The 14,676-nt window shown below is 33.5% G+C and overlaps 1 protein-coding gene across 2 annotated transcripts in view; it reads left to right on the forward strand.

The window, feature by feature from the left end:
• The window catches only part of TAOK3 (TAO kinase 3), a 188,499-nt gene that overhangs the window by 90,441 nt on the left and 83,382 nt on the right, over positions 1–14,676 (forward strand). The window contains exons 2-3 of one of the 2 annotated variants that reach the window (XM_082640815.1): positions 4,820–4,923; positions 9,389–9,452. The gene's annotated coding sequence lies outside the window, so the exon portion shown is untranslated. The remainder of the gene's footprint in view (positions 1–4,819; positions 4,924–9,388; positions 9,453–14,676) is intronic. The other variant, XM_082640814.1, reaches the window with a different exon arrangement.

A 14,676-nucleotide genomic window follows, 5' to 3' on the forward strand; every position in this document is an offset into this window, starting at 1 on the left:
GAATTTACACAGGCAAATTTACTGTGAATCTTACATTTCAGGGCCCCTTATTTACACCAGCCCCTTCTAAGGCCCTATACCTATTCTTGTGTGGAAATTTTGTAAATTTTTTTTTTCTTAAAGAGATCCCAAATTTGTCGATGCTTCAGTCTCCATAAGAACTGAACCTACCACTATGTATTTAAGTATTATTTGGAGAAATAAAGACAGAGAAGTTCAATCTTATTAAATTACACTTTTCTTATTAACCTCCAAAATATAGCAAAATAGGAAACTTTTTGGTGTTCTGAAGTCTGACTTAGGCAGCTTGATTCAGAAAAAAGTTTTCTGAAGTGAGAAATTAGAAAGAATTTTAATTTGGGATAACACTACTGCATAAGTATGATTTGACACTTAACTTTTCTGAGATTGAGTTTAAAAAAAAAGAATTGATATGTCTGATCTTTATAATTCTTTCCAATGTGAAACATTCTTTTTTTATTTTTTTAATTGAAGTGTAGTTAATTTACAATGTTGTGTTAATTTCTGCTCTACAGAAAAGTGATTCAGTTATACATATATATACATTCTTTTTCATATTCTTTTCCATTATGGCTTATCACAGGTTATTGAATGTAGTTCCCTGTGCTATACAGTAGGATGTTGTTGTTTATCCATTCTAAATATAATAGTTTGCATCTGCTAATCCCAAACTCCCAGTCCATCCCTTCCCCACTCCCCATCCCACTTGGCAACCACAAGTCTGTTCTCTGTGTTTGTAAGTCTGTTTCTGTTTCGTAGATAAGTTCATTTGTGTCATATTTTTGATTCCACATATAAGTGATAACCTATATGAAACATTCTTAATCTTACTCCCTTTCTTAATGCTAAAATATTGTAGATTTTCAATCTAGTTGGCTCCAAGTTTATTGCTGCAGAAATGTGACTACAACATTGAAAGGCAACTAAGATCTTCACTGAATCGTCTTTCTTGAAAGTTTCTGAGAAAAGGAAAAATATGAAAAAATATTTATATTTCTACTCTCTATCAAGTGTATATTAAGTTAGAATGTCTGTGAAAAATAATTTACTTGACTATCATTCTTGGAGGATTTCCATTCCTTAGAATAAAGCATGAAGAAAATTATTTCAGTTTCACACCTCTGATGCAATCTTTGCCTCTAAGCTAGCTGGATTGTTCAGTTGGCCCAAGAGCTTAAGACCTGAAATTCTACATTCTTGGCACAGTTCTGAGTTCTCACTATAAATGGTAATACCTGAGGTTGCAGGAGGTCAAGGAAGAGGAAAAAAATAATTTCATGCATATCACTTCATCTTCAGTTAATTCTTAAAATGCTGTCCTCTTGGAAGGAAAAACGTCCTTGTTCAGCTTTTGAGGGAAGGATGAATTTAAAGATCATTTTTAGTGTTAAGATTTGGGTGGAAAAGGGAAGGAGATTTCAGCAGATTTTTGTGGACTATGTTATATAAAGATGCCACAGGACCCAGCAGTTTCACTCCTAGGAATATAATTAAGAGAAACGAAATGTATGTGTACACAAGTGATTATAACAGCATTATTCATAATAGCCAAAAAGTGGAAACAACCCAAATGTACATCAGCTTATAAGTGGATAAACAGAGTGTGGTACATCTATACAGTGAATTTCTATTTGTCAATAGAAAGAAATATTGATTCATGCTACAACGTGAGTGAGCCTTAAAAACATTATGCTAGGGAAAGAAGCCAGTCACAGAAAACCTCATATCATATGATTCCATTCAAATGAAATGTTCAGAACAGGGAAATCTATAGAGACAGATTAGTGGTTGCTAAGGAATGGAGTGATGGGGTGGGAGGACTTGATAGCTAAAGGAAATGGGACTTCTTTTTGTGGTGATAAAAATGTTCTAAAATTGACTGTGGTGATGCTTTCACATACTTGTGAATATACTAAAAACCATTGTACACTTTAAATGGGTGAATCGTATGTGAATTGTATCTCAAAAATAATTTTTTTAAAGATGCCATGGAAATATAATGATTAATCAAAACTTAGATTTAGACATGTATCCTCCTCTGAAGAAGCACTTGTCATCCAGTTAGAGTACTAATATATATGAGTATTTAAAACTGATGCAAATGGAGAAAATGGTCGGTCTTATAGGAGAGGTGGCATTTAGCTGGACTGTGAGAGTAATTGGGATATGGATATTCTGGGTAGAGGTAGCATAAGCAAAGACAAAGGTATGAAAATGCAACTGTAGGGGCTTCCCTGGTGGCGCAGTGGTTGAGAGTCCGCCTGCTGATACAGGGGACACGGGTTCGTGCCCCGGTCCGAGAGGATCCCACATGCCGCGGAGCGGCCGGGCCCGTGAGCCATGGCCGTTGGGCCTGCATGTCCGGAGCCTGTGCTCCGCAACGGGAGAGGCCACGACAGTGAGAGGCTCGCGTAACGCAAAAAAAAAAAAAAAAAAGAAAAAAAAGAAAATGCAACTGTAGTAATTCATTTTTCCTGATTATAGAGTTTAAGAATTTAGGCTGGGGCAGTGGTTTGAGGCCAGCTTTGAATGTTAGTTAGGTAAAGTTAACCTTAATCCTGTTGGCAGTATGGGAACATGGAAGGATTTTGAGCAGAGCTGTGATATTATCTCAACTGTGTTTCAGGAAGGTGACTGTGATAATAGTGTTTTAAAGATGAATTCCAGAAAATTTAGACGAGAGGCTGAAAGAGCAGAAACAGAGGAAAGAGATAACAAATGCTAACAGAACGGAAAAGTGAAGAACAGATAAAAAGAAATATTTGAAGCACACTTGTGATTTAGTTGGATGTTAAGGACAAGGAGAAGGGGAGAGTGAAAGTTATTGTGAGGTATACGTGAGAAGCCAAACAGATAGTTGAAAGAATGGGACTGGGATTTAGACTGGAGGCCAGAACTGTCTAGTGACAAAGTGTTATTGAAACCATTCAAGTGAACAGAAATTAGGATAGCAGCTTGCATCACACAGAGGGCTTTGGGCAAATACCTGGAGGAACACACTGACTTAGAGCTCAGAGAGGAGGAATAACGTGGAAAAACAGGGGAAGACAGTTTCATGGAATCCAAGAGACATTTATAAAGAAGGAAGGTGGTTAAATGGGACAAAACTGTGAACATCTTTTAGGTGTAATAGATAAACTTTAGGAATATGGTTTTCAGCTTCAATACCATGTGCAGTATTCTAGCAGGGGGGAAAAATAATAAAATCAAGAAAGTTTAATTCCTAGGTGTCTTAGAGAGTTTATTTTAAAACATTTATAGAGCCATGCAACTGCAGATGGAGAGAGTACCCATTTTAAGAAAAATTATGTAAAAGTGAATAAGTATTTAGAGAGAAGAAAAATACTAGTCATGTGTGTCCATAGCATTAGAAAAATATTTTCTAGGAGTGAGCACCTCCTGCATTTCGAGCTAGTCAGGACATGAAGATGTTAGTAAATGCCTTATTTAAAACTACTTTCTCAGAAATTTCGCAACTAGTGTTCATATAATAAGGAATGTTTTAGTTCCTTGAAGCTATAGTCAGACTAGATTAGCACGACGTACATGCAGACATTGTAGTTATTGATTGGTTGATGGTTAGGTAAAATGTGATGCTGAATTCAGGCAAGTTTTAGCTACCAGTTAATCTAAAGCATTCCACAGCCATAGAATCAGAGGGAATAACAAAATAATGAAAAAGATTAGTTTGTAAGTATAGATGTGAGAAGAGATTAGGATATCCTCTACAGGAAAAATGTGAAAATGGAGGTCAGTGCCTTTTTTTATGTATAGTTTTTTTCCTCCTATAAGGATTTCATCTCCAAAGCTAGTCAGGCATCCAAAGATTATTTCAATATACATGTTTTAAATTGTTATATTCTTTGACCCAGTAGTTCTACTTCTAGAAATCCATTCCCAAAAAGCCCTAAATGTTAAGTGCATAGATGATAAGCACAAAGGTCTTCAAAACAGTAATTTTTAGTAGTTCAACAAACAGAGGGTTGAATAACAGCCTTGGTTTCAAATTGTGGAGAAACTGTTGTGAATGAATTGTGGCTCTTCCATACGATAAACATTGAGCAGCCCTTAAATGATCTTTGTGAATAATGTTTGATAACATGGCAAAATACATATAATCTAGAGTTAGATAAACAGGTTGTGGAATTATATGCACAATGTGATTTCAGCTGTATAACAAAATAAATATGTGCTTGAAGAAGTAAATATGTTCATGGAGAAAATTATCCCAATTGCTAATGAAGCTTGTCCTAGGTAGGATTAAGGATTTTTTTTCATAATGGTGTATATTTCTTATATTTTCTACATTGAGCATGTACTTCTTTGATAGATAATATAGAATTATCACTACCCCCCAAATCTGAAAGATTGGTTATACAGAGACCAGGAAAGGGAAGATAGATGAGTCAATATAAATCATCATGCCTATTGGAAAAGCAATTCAAAATATAAGCCTTACTGACAGAGAATCAGTAGCATCACCACATGCTGTCAGATTAGTCCTGTCTACTCGTAGCCTCTATTGAGTTTCCTTGGACTCAAACAGACCAGTGGAAGCCTCAGTATAGATTCTGAAATCTAACGACACATTTGTTTCCCTGATATTGTTTGTGAGACAGTAGCTTGTGTCTTTGTTGTGAAAATCCTACCTTTTACATTTGTCATCCACAAACTGATGAAGATAAAATTTTAACTTGGTAATGTTACATTTGTAAATATTTAAAACTATCATGTTATCAATTATTGCTTCTTGAATTTTGCCCCTATAATTACGTATTTTATTCTTCTTTTTTCATAGGTGCACCATAAATACAAAAGACTGAAGTTATAAAAGAGAAAAAAAAAGATTGCTGCTAAAATGAGTGTGAGCAATACAGTATATTTTGTGCCATACACGAAAAGGTATTGTCCATAAATCCATGACTTAGCTTTCTCCCATAAAATGGGAACAAGTTGTGTTTTCTGGTTTTTCTATGAGGAATTTTTATTATATTTGTGAGAAAAATTAAAAGGAATTAATAAAATTAGAATAAAATATTCTTTTATAAAAATTATTTAGTTTCAAATTATCTCCTTATAGATTTTCTTTATTTTCAGTTATAGCTTAAAATATGGAGAATTACCTGGCTAAAGTTATTTTATCCCTATTATCAGATTATTTTCTGGAAATATATATTACCATTTTCTGTTGTAGTGATTTATAATTAGACTTTGAGATAAAATTTTTTCATATCACTTTTCCTCTAATTACAGAAGTAATAGGCTTTGCAGAACATTTAGAAAATAGAAATAAACAAAAAGAAGGAAATAAAAAAATAACCTGAAATCCCAACACCTACTTCAGATAAAACACAAGTCTGCAAAGAAATCCAAATTTGTAGGTGAAAGAAACCTTGTTTCCCATCTTCACTGTTGCATCCCTCCTATGCTCTACCTTACACCCTGCCTCTTTTACTAAAATAAATCAAAACAAAACAAGTAGAAACTGCCGTGTAGAAACTCCCTGTAGAAGGATAATACTTGGTCAGAGAATGTTCCCATTCTATTCTTCCAGGAGTGTATAAAGATGACTGTTTCCTTATGCCCTCACCAAAAAAATGTATCTTTTCTCTATTACTTTATCAATTTGGTGGGTGAAATGAGGTGTCTTGCTATTTTACTTTTTATTTCTCTGATTATTAGTGAAATTATATGTTTCATATCATTAATAGACACTGCTTTTTTCTTTTTTAATTTCCTATTTGTGTCCTTTGAGTGTGTGTGTTGGTGTATATATATGTATATGTTCAACTCTCTGATATTAAGAATAACTTCACTGGCACATATTTTGCAAGAACCATCCCCAACTTTCTTGCCTTTCAGTTTTGTTGATTGCAACTTTTTAAAGCAATAATTATTAATTAAAATACAGTAATCTGAACATATTAAGTAACATAACGTTTTAACGTGTGTGTGTGTGTGTCTGTGTGTGTATCCATCACATGATGAAGTTAGTAAACATATCCGTCACTCCCAAAAGCTTCTTCATATCCTTTTTCAATACCTCCCTAACTTCTTCTCACCCCAGCCCTTTCCCTAGGCAACCACTGATGTGCTATCACTCTAGGTTAGTTTGCATTTTCCAGAACTTTATATAAATGAAATCATAAAGTATTGATATGTTCTCTTTTTTTGTTCTGGCTTATTTCACTCAGCATAATTATTTTGAGATTCATCCATGTTGTAGCATGTATCAGTAGTTCATTTTATTTCTGAGTTGCATTCCATTGTCTGCAGGTACCACAGATTGTTTATCCATTCATCTGTTGGTGGATGTTTGGATTATTTCCAGTTTTGGCTATTAAAAATAAAGCTGCCATTAACTTCCGTGTACAGTGCTTTGTATGGACATTTGCTTTCATTTCTCTTGGGTGAATACCTAGGAGTGGAATGGCTATGTCATGTGGTAGATATATGTTTCACTTTTTAGGAAACTGCCAAATAGTTTTCCAAAGTGTTTGTACCATTTTTACATCCCGCCAGCAGTGTCTGAGAGATCCAGTTACTTCAAATCCTTGCCAACACCTGGTATGGTCTGTCTTTTTAATGTCAGCCATTCTGGTAGGTTTGTAGTAGTATCTCATTGGGATTTTAATTTGTATCTCCCTAATGAATAGTGATGTTAAGCATCTTTTTTTTTTTTTTGGCTTAGTTGCCATCCATTTATCTTTCTTGGTGAAGTGTGTGTTCTAATGTTTTTCTCATTTTTAAAATTTGGTTGTTCATGTCCTTTTAATTGAGTTTTGAGGATTCTTTATATTTTATGAATGCAAATCCATTGTGAGATATATGTTTTGCAGAGATCTTCTACTGTGGCTTATCTTTTCATTTTCTTAACAGGGTCTTTCAAAAAGAGTATGTTTTTATTCTAATTGAACCTTTTTTTCCTTTGTGGAGTGTGCTTTTGTTTTTATATCTAAGAAATTCTTGCCTAACCCAAGGTCACAAAGATTTTCTCTTGTGTTTTCCTCACAATTTTTTTAGTTGTATGTTTTACCTTTAGTTCTATAATCCATTTGGAGTTAATTTTTATATATGGTGTCAATATGAATCAAAGATAGACATATTCAATTGTTATGGCACCATTAGTGGAAGATGTTCTCCACTGAATTGCCTTTGCACCTTTATCAAAATTCAGTTGTCCATAAATGTGTGGGTCTGTTTCTGTACTTCCTGTTTTGTTGCACTGATTTATTTGTGTGTATATATATACATGCAAATATATGTATACACATACACACACATACACACCAGTATCACAGTGTCTTGATAACTGTAATCTTAATGATAAATCTTGCAATCAGGTTATGTTAGCCCTCCAATTTTGTCTTCCTTTTTCAAAGTCGTTTTGGTTGTTTTAGGTCCATTGCATTTTCATATGAATTTGAGAATCAGCTTCTCAATTTCTCTTTCTAAAAAATACTCAATATTGAGTCTTCTGACCTATAACCACAGTATAACTTTTCATTATGTCTTTACTTCCTTTCATTATTATTTTGTAGTTCTCAGTGTACAAGTCTTACAGATCCTTTGTCAGATTTATCCCTAAGTATTTCATTTTTTTGATGCTATTATAAGTGATATTTAAAAGTTTAGATATCCATTTGTTCATGTATAGAAATATAATTGAGCTTTCTATATTGATCTTGTATTCTGCAACTTTGATAAACTCACGTATTAGTTCCATTGAATTTTCTACACAGGTGATTATGTTGTTTGTCAGTAAAAGTCCAACTTCTTTCTTTCCAGTCTTGCTACTTTTTACTTCTTTTTTCTTCCCTTGTTGCAATTATAGAACATCCAGCACAATGCTGAGCAGAAGTGTTGAGAGCAGACATCCTTGCCTTGTTCCTGATCACAGGAGGAAAGCAGTTGGTCTTTCACCATTATATTTGACATTGGCTGTAAATGTTTCATAGATTCCCTTTATTAGGTTGGGGATGTTACCTGATATTCCTAGTTGGCTCAAGAATTTTTATCAGGAATGAATTTTGGATTTTGTTATATGCTTTTTCTGCATCTTTAGAGATGATCATTTGGCTTTTTATCAGTTTGTTGGTACGGTGAATTACATTGATTTTTGAGTGTAAACCAACCTTGCATTCCTGTAATAAATTCCACCTAGTCATGATGTATTATCTATTTTATATATTACTGAACTATATTTGCTATAATTTTGTTGTGAATATTTGTATCTATAGTCTTCAAGAATTTTACTCTGTTGCTTTCTTTCTTGTAACGTTTTTTGTCTGGCTTTGGTGTCAGGGTAATACAAGCCTCAGAATTAATCCTAGAAAGTATGTCTCCTTTTCAATTTTCTGAAAGATGTGTAAAATTAATATTGTATCTTTCTTAGATGTTTGGTTGAATTCACCAATTAAGCCATTTGATTCTGGAGTTTTCTTTGTGGGAAGATTTTAAATTACAAATTCAATTACTTTAATAGATGCAGAGTAAACTTTGTTGATTTGTGTCTTTCAGAGAATTTATCCACTTCATCTAAGTTGTTGAATAATAATTGCATAATGTACAATTTGCATAATATACTCCCTGATTATCCTTCTGATATCTATAGAATCTGTAGTGATGTTATCCCTCTCATTCGTGATACTGGTAATTATGTCTTCTGATCAGTCTGGCAAGGTTTATAAATTTGATTACTTTTATCAAAGAACCAGCTTTGCTTTCATTGATTTTTGTTTTTGTTTTTGTTTTTTTCTATTTCATTGATTTCTGCTTTAATCTTTATTATTTCCTTTCTCTCCATACTTTGGGTTTAATTTGCTCTTTTTTTCCTAGTTTTTAAAAAAATAATGGAAGCTGAGCTCATTGATTTGAGACCTTCTTTTCCAAAACAGGAGTTTATTGCTCTAGATTTCCACATGAGTACTGCTTTAGTGGTATCCCATGAATTTTGACGCCTTCTGCTTTCATTTTAATTAAGATAAAAGTATTTTCTAGTTTCTCTTTTGGTTTATTTTTTGACCCATGGATTACTTTTTATTGTGTTATTTAGTTTCCAGTATTTGGGGATTTTTTTCATATTATCTGTCTGCTGTTGATTTTCTAATTTAACTCCATTGTGTTCAGAGAATATATCTAGTATAACTCAAGTCCTTTTAATTTATTGAGTCTTGTTTTATGGCCCAGAATATGGTCTATCTTGGTAAACGTTCTGTGTGCACTTGAAAAGAATATGTATTATGATGTTTCTGGGTTGAAACATCAATGTTAATAATCATATTTCAATGTCAATAATCAAATTGGTTGATAGTGTTGTTCAAGTCTTCTATATCCTTACTGATTTTCTGTCTATTTGTTCTATCAGTTATTGAGGAAAGGATATTGAAATCTCCAACTACAATTGTGGATTTGTCTATTTCTCCTTGCAGGTAAATCAGTTGTTAATCATGTATTTTGAAACTTTTTTTATTAGGTGTATAAACATTTAGGATTGTTATATTCTCTTGATAAATTGATCCAATCTTTTTATCATTATGAAATAATCTTTGTAATATCTTTGCATTGAAATCCATGTTATCTGATATTAATATAGCTAGCCCAGCTTTCTTTTGTTTAGTGTTGTATCTTTTTCCATCCTTTTAGCCTACTTGTGTCTTTTTTTTAAAGTGTGTATATAGACACATGTGTACACATGCATGCATATATGTATTTATATTTGGATACACATTTATGTATTAATCTGCTGTCCATACTCAAGTGATAGTATACCTTTTTGTGTATAGTATGATAACTTTACAGCACTGTGCTTCAATTTCTATCCTTCCCAGCTTCATGTTCTTATACGTTTTACTTCTATATGTTAAAAACTCACACTGTATTGTCATTTTTGTTTAAACAGTGAATTATACTTTAAAGAAGTTTAAATAATGGGGGGAAATCTTACATATTTAACCAAATAGTTAACCATTTTCAGTGCTTTTTCAATGTTTTGTAAAGCTCTATTTCCATCTGGTATGATTTTGGCTTATGTCTAAAGGATTTCCTTTAGCATTTCCTAGAGTGCTGGTGGTCAGGTCATGAATTCTTTCAGCTTTTGATGTCTAAAACCCTCTATTCTGCCTTCATTTTTCAAAGATCTTTTTACAGGACACAGAATTTTAGTTTGAACTTAGCACTTTAAAAACGTTGCTCTATTGTCTTCTCACTGGTATTATCTCCAGTGAAGAATCTGCTGTCATTGTTGTCCTTACATAATGTCTATACATAATGTGTTTTCTGTCTCTGGCTGCTTTCATGATTTTTGCTTTATCACGTTTTGAGCAAATTATTATGATATGTTTGGTGTAATTTTCCCCATTTTTCTTATTCTCATTCTTGTTCTTGAGCCCCATTGACCTTCTTGGATGTGTGGTTTATAATTTTTATCAGAATTGTAAGTTTTTTTCACTATTATTTCTTCAGATATTTTCTCTGCCTCAACATCTCTCTCTTCTCTTCAGGGACTCCAATTAGATGTATACTAGTCCATTTGAAATTGTTCCACAGCTCACTGATGCTCTTTTTTTTGGTTGTTTATTATTTTGTTTTTTGTTTTTTCTCTGTATGTTTCATATTGGATAGTTTCTACTGTCATATCTTCAAGTTCATAAACCTTTTTTTCAGAAATCTCATCTGCTATTCATCCCATGCAGTATATTTTTCATCTCAGACATTGTAACTTTCACCTCTAGAGGTTCAGTTTGTGTCTCTTTATATCTTGACTATCTCTATGTGTTTGATATTTCCTCAATATTTCCTAACTTTTTAAATATATGGAATACAGTTATAATGTTTTAATGCTCTTGTCTGCTAATCTAGCAACTATCATCTTATATCAGTCCTGGATTGGTTTCAATTGATTTTTCTCATCATCATGTGTCATATTTTCCTGTTTCTTGGGATGCTTGGTGAGTTTTTTTTTTTTTTTAGACATTGTGAATTTTACCTTTTTGGATATTAGATTTTTTTTTAATTCCTTTAAATATTTGTGAGCTTTGTTCTGGGACACAGTTAAGCTACTTAGAATAATTTAATCCATAAAGATCTTGCTTTTAAATTTTGTTAGGCATCCAGAACAGCACTTAGTCTATGGTAATTTTCTGCTACTTAGACTCTTGTGAGTACTCTAAACAATTCCCCATGAATTATGAGATTTCCTATTCAGGCTAGTGGTAACAGGCACTATTTACAGCTCTTCATGAGCCCTAGGTACTGTTTTCTTTAATTCTTTCATATAGGTTTTTCTTCCACCCTGCCTGGCCTGGCATAGTTTTCTCACTTGCATGCATAGATCAGTAGTCAGCTGAAGACTTGATGGGAACTCTCTGCTCATCTCCATATCTTCTTTCTGTGCTGTTCTCTTCTATTTAGTACTGTGCCCTGAGAACTCTAGCCATTTTGGTCACGCTGGACCCTCATCTCTGGAGTGCCCCAGGCTCTAATTGGGTTTCCCCACCCCCTACTGTCTGTGCCATGGCCTGGAAACTCTCCCAGGACATTAAATTGGGACAGTTTTAGCTCTCCTTGTTTGTTGTCCCTCTGTCTGGGATCACTGTCCTTCTCTGCCTGATACCCATTGTGTTAAAATACCATAATTTCATGTTTTTCCAGTGTTTTAGTTGTTTCTGGTGGTAGATAATAAATCCAGTCCTGTTACTCCATTTTGGCTGGAAGCAGAAATCCATTCATTATATTTTTTAAGATAAATAAGTTGTGTATTATCAAGCTTACTGATTTTAGTTTATGGTTTTTGCCTCTGATATCTTGCTAAATAACTAAATACTCATCTGCAAATTATTTTAGAAGTTTTTATGATCTCATTTTTTTATTATTTTAATATTATTTTATTTTAAATATCATTTTAATATTTATTTCTTTTGAAAAATCACTTTAGTCTATAGTATGACTTAGTAGTCTGTGTGTGTCCTCCAAATGGTTATCCATAGTACTTAGCTTTAATCACATTGAAGCTAAAATATTCAAGTTTAAAATACATCTTGGTGACTGAAAAGATTTTAGTTCTCATAAATATGGTTCATAGATCTTTATGTTTTTCCTAACAGAAATTTTGTAATTTGCTTTTTTTTTTTGGCATGGTCTCAAAAGGCATGTCTTTGATTTAATCCATTGTTTCTCTTTTCTATTCTCTAAGCAGTGAAGGCAATAGCACTTTTTGAACTTTATGTACTTTGTTGCCTAACAAGTAACTAAATTTAAGTTACTTTTTCAATAGTATTGATATACAGACTTTATGCTTGATTATTGGCATTCATGGCTTGGCAGGATGACTACTCATGATTACAGATGCAGTGTTGTGGGGGAATCCTTTTTCCTGTTTAAAACCTTTAATGCCTACCCATTACCCTCAAGATAAACTCCAAATTTCTTAGTATGGTTTAAAAGAATTATTGTGATTTTCCTTGGCTTATAAAGGAATTTAGTCTTGCCTGACACATAGTAGTGCTTAATAAATGTTAGCTGTTACTATTTCAATATTAATCAGACCAAACTGCTTTTGAAACAGATTTATTGAGATATAATTTTTCTTGTTTTTTTTTAAATTACATTTTATTCTACATGTGTCTCCAAGGAAATCAAAAAGAAATGCAATTAATTTGTGATGTTGGGGGGAAAAAATCTTTGGTTTTACTTGTTCAACAAAAATATCTGAATCAATTATACTTTTATCAACTTTCCCTTCACATCCTAGCATTCTGTTTTGCCATCCACTGTGTATTTCTCACACATATCTATCTCAAAGTTATCTTGAGAGGGAGAGTGAAAACAAAAATCCAGGGGCTTCCCTGGTGGCGCGGTGGTTGAGAGTCCGCCTGCTGATGCAGGGGACACGGGTTCATGCCCCGGTCCGGGAAGATCCCACATGCCGCGGAGTGGCTGGGCCCGTGAGCCATGGCCGCTGGGCCTGCGCATCCGGAGCCTGTGCTCCGCAACGGGAGAGGCCACAACAGTGAGAGGCCCGCGTACTGCAAAAAAAACAAAAAAACAAAAAAACCCACAAAAATCCAAATTCTAAAAGATAGCGCTTAATCAATGTTAAATCTATCCACAGTTATGTATATTAAACAGAATCGTGTCTATTGCATCCTTATAAGCTTCTGAAAATAAGCATATTTATGCTAAGAAATGTCATTGTAATATACAAATAAATAAAAATTTTCCAAATTTAGATTATTGTAAACTAAAATTAAGCTAATTTGTGATTTAAATGACTATTAGCTCCTTAGAAATCAGTGCTCATTGTTCTTTGCATTTGTCTAAGTAAACTGTCAGGTGTGGAAACTTTTAAATACCACTAATGATGCTATAGGTACAACAGATCACACCTAAAGGAATATACTTCAAAAGCAGAATTATTTTTTCATAAAAAAGATAGCAGCTGAATCATAATATATTTTAACACCAATGTTTTTCTCACCAAACTATTCTCTCCAAATCTACATAGTACCAACCAAAAAAAAAGAAAAAGAAAAAGGAAAATTAGTTAGGAAGCTACATACTCCAAAGCACATTGCATGTCTTACCTCTATTGTCAGTCAGGTATCTGGGATAAAATATGTAGTTTCTACATAGACAAAGCTTTCACCGTGAAAGTAAAGGAAGATCCTGCCGGGCATGCTGGCTAAGTGACATTTTCCAGTTGCCTGTTGCAGTTGTCATTAACTAGAGAAAGTGTCTATGTAACTATTGGTCAGGAAGAATATATACTTCATCTTGCAGTCTTGTAGACTGTTTGATTAACCCATTAATGGGTGGATCAATTCAGAATAATCACCTTTATGTTTCTTTACTCCCCTTTTGGAAATTTCTTCTTTTGAGGTTTTTTCCCCCTGTGTAACTGATAATTTACCTGTTCTTTTTCTTTTCTTCTCCTCAGAAATCTGTTGTTGATATTTTAATTTTCTTATCTTTAATTCCCATTTGTTTTCAATTAGCTAGACAAAAATTCATGGTTATTACCCCTCTCCGTTTTATTTTTTTTAACTTTTAATTTTATATTGGAGTATAGTTGATTAACAATGCTGTGATAGTTTCAGATGTACAGCAAAGTGATTCAGTTATACATATACTTGTTTCTATTCTTTTTCAAATCCTTTTCCCTTTTAGGTTGTTACATAATATTGAGCAGAGTTCCCTGTGCTATACAGTAGGTCCTTGCTTGTTATCCGTTTTAAGTATAGCAGTGTGTACATGTCAGTCCCAAACTCCCTAACTGTCCTTTCCCCCAACCATTCCCCCCCCCGGTAACCATAAGTTCATTCTCTTAAGTCTCTCGTGAGTCTGTTTGTGTTTTGTAAGTAAGTTTATTTGTATCATTTGTTTTTAGATTCCACTTTCTCTTTCTCTGACTTACTTCACTCAGTATGACAATCTCTAGGTCCATCCATGTTGCTGCAAATGGCCTTATTTCATTCTCTTTAATGGCTGAGTAATATTCCATTGTATATATGTGCCACATCTTCTTTATCCATTCCTTTGTCAATGGACATTTAAGTTGCTTCCATGCCTTGGCTGTTGTAAACAGTGCTGCAGTGAACATTGGGGTGCATGTATCCATTTGGACCATGTTTTTCTCTGGATATATGCCCAGGAGTG

This window comes from Mesoplodon mirus (genome assembly GCF_964341445.2).
Source record: "Mesoplodon mirus genome assembly, chromosome: 13".
Taxonomy (NCBI): domain Eukaryota; kingdom Metazoa; phylum Chordata; class Mammalia; order Artiodactyla; family Ziphiidae; genus Mesoplodon; species Mesoplodon mirus.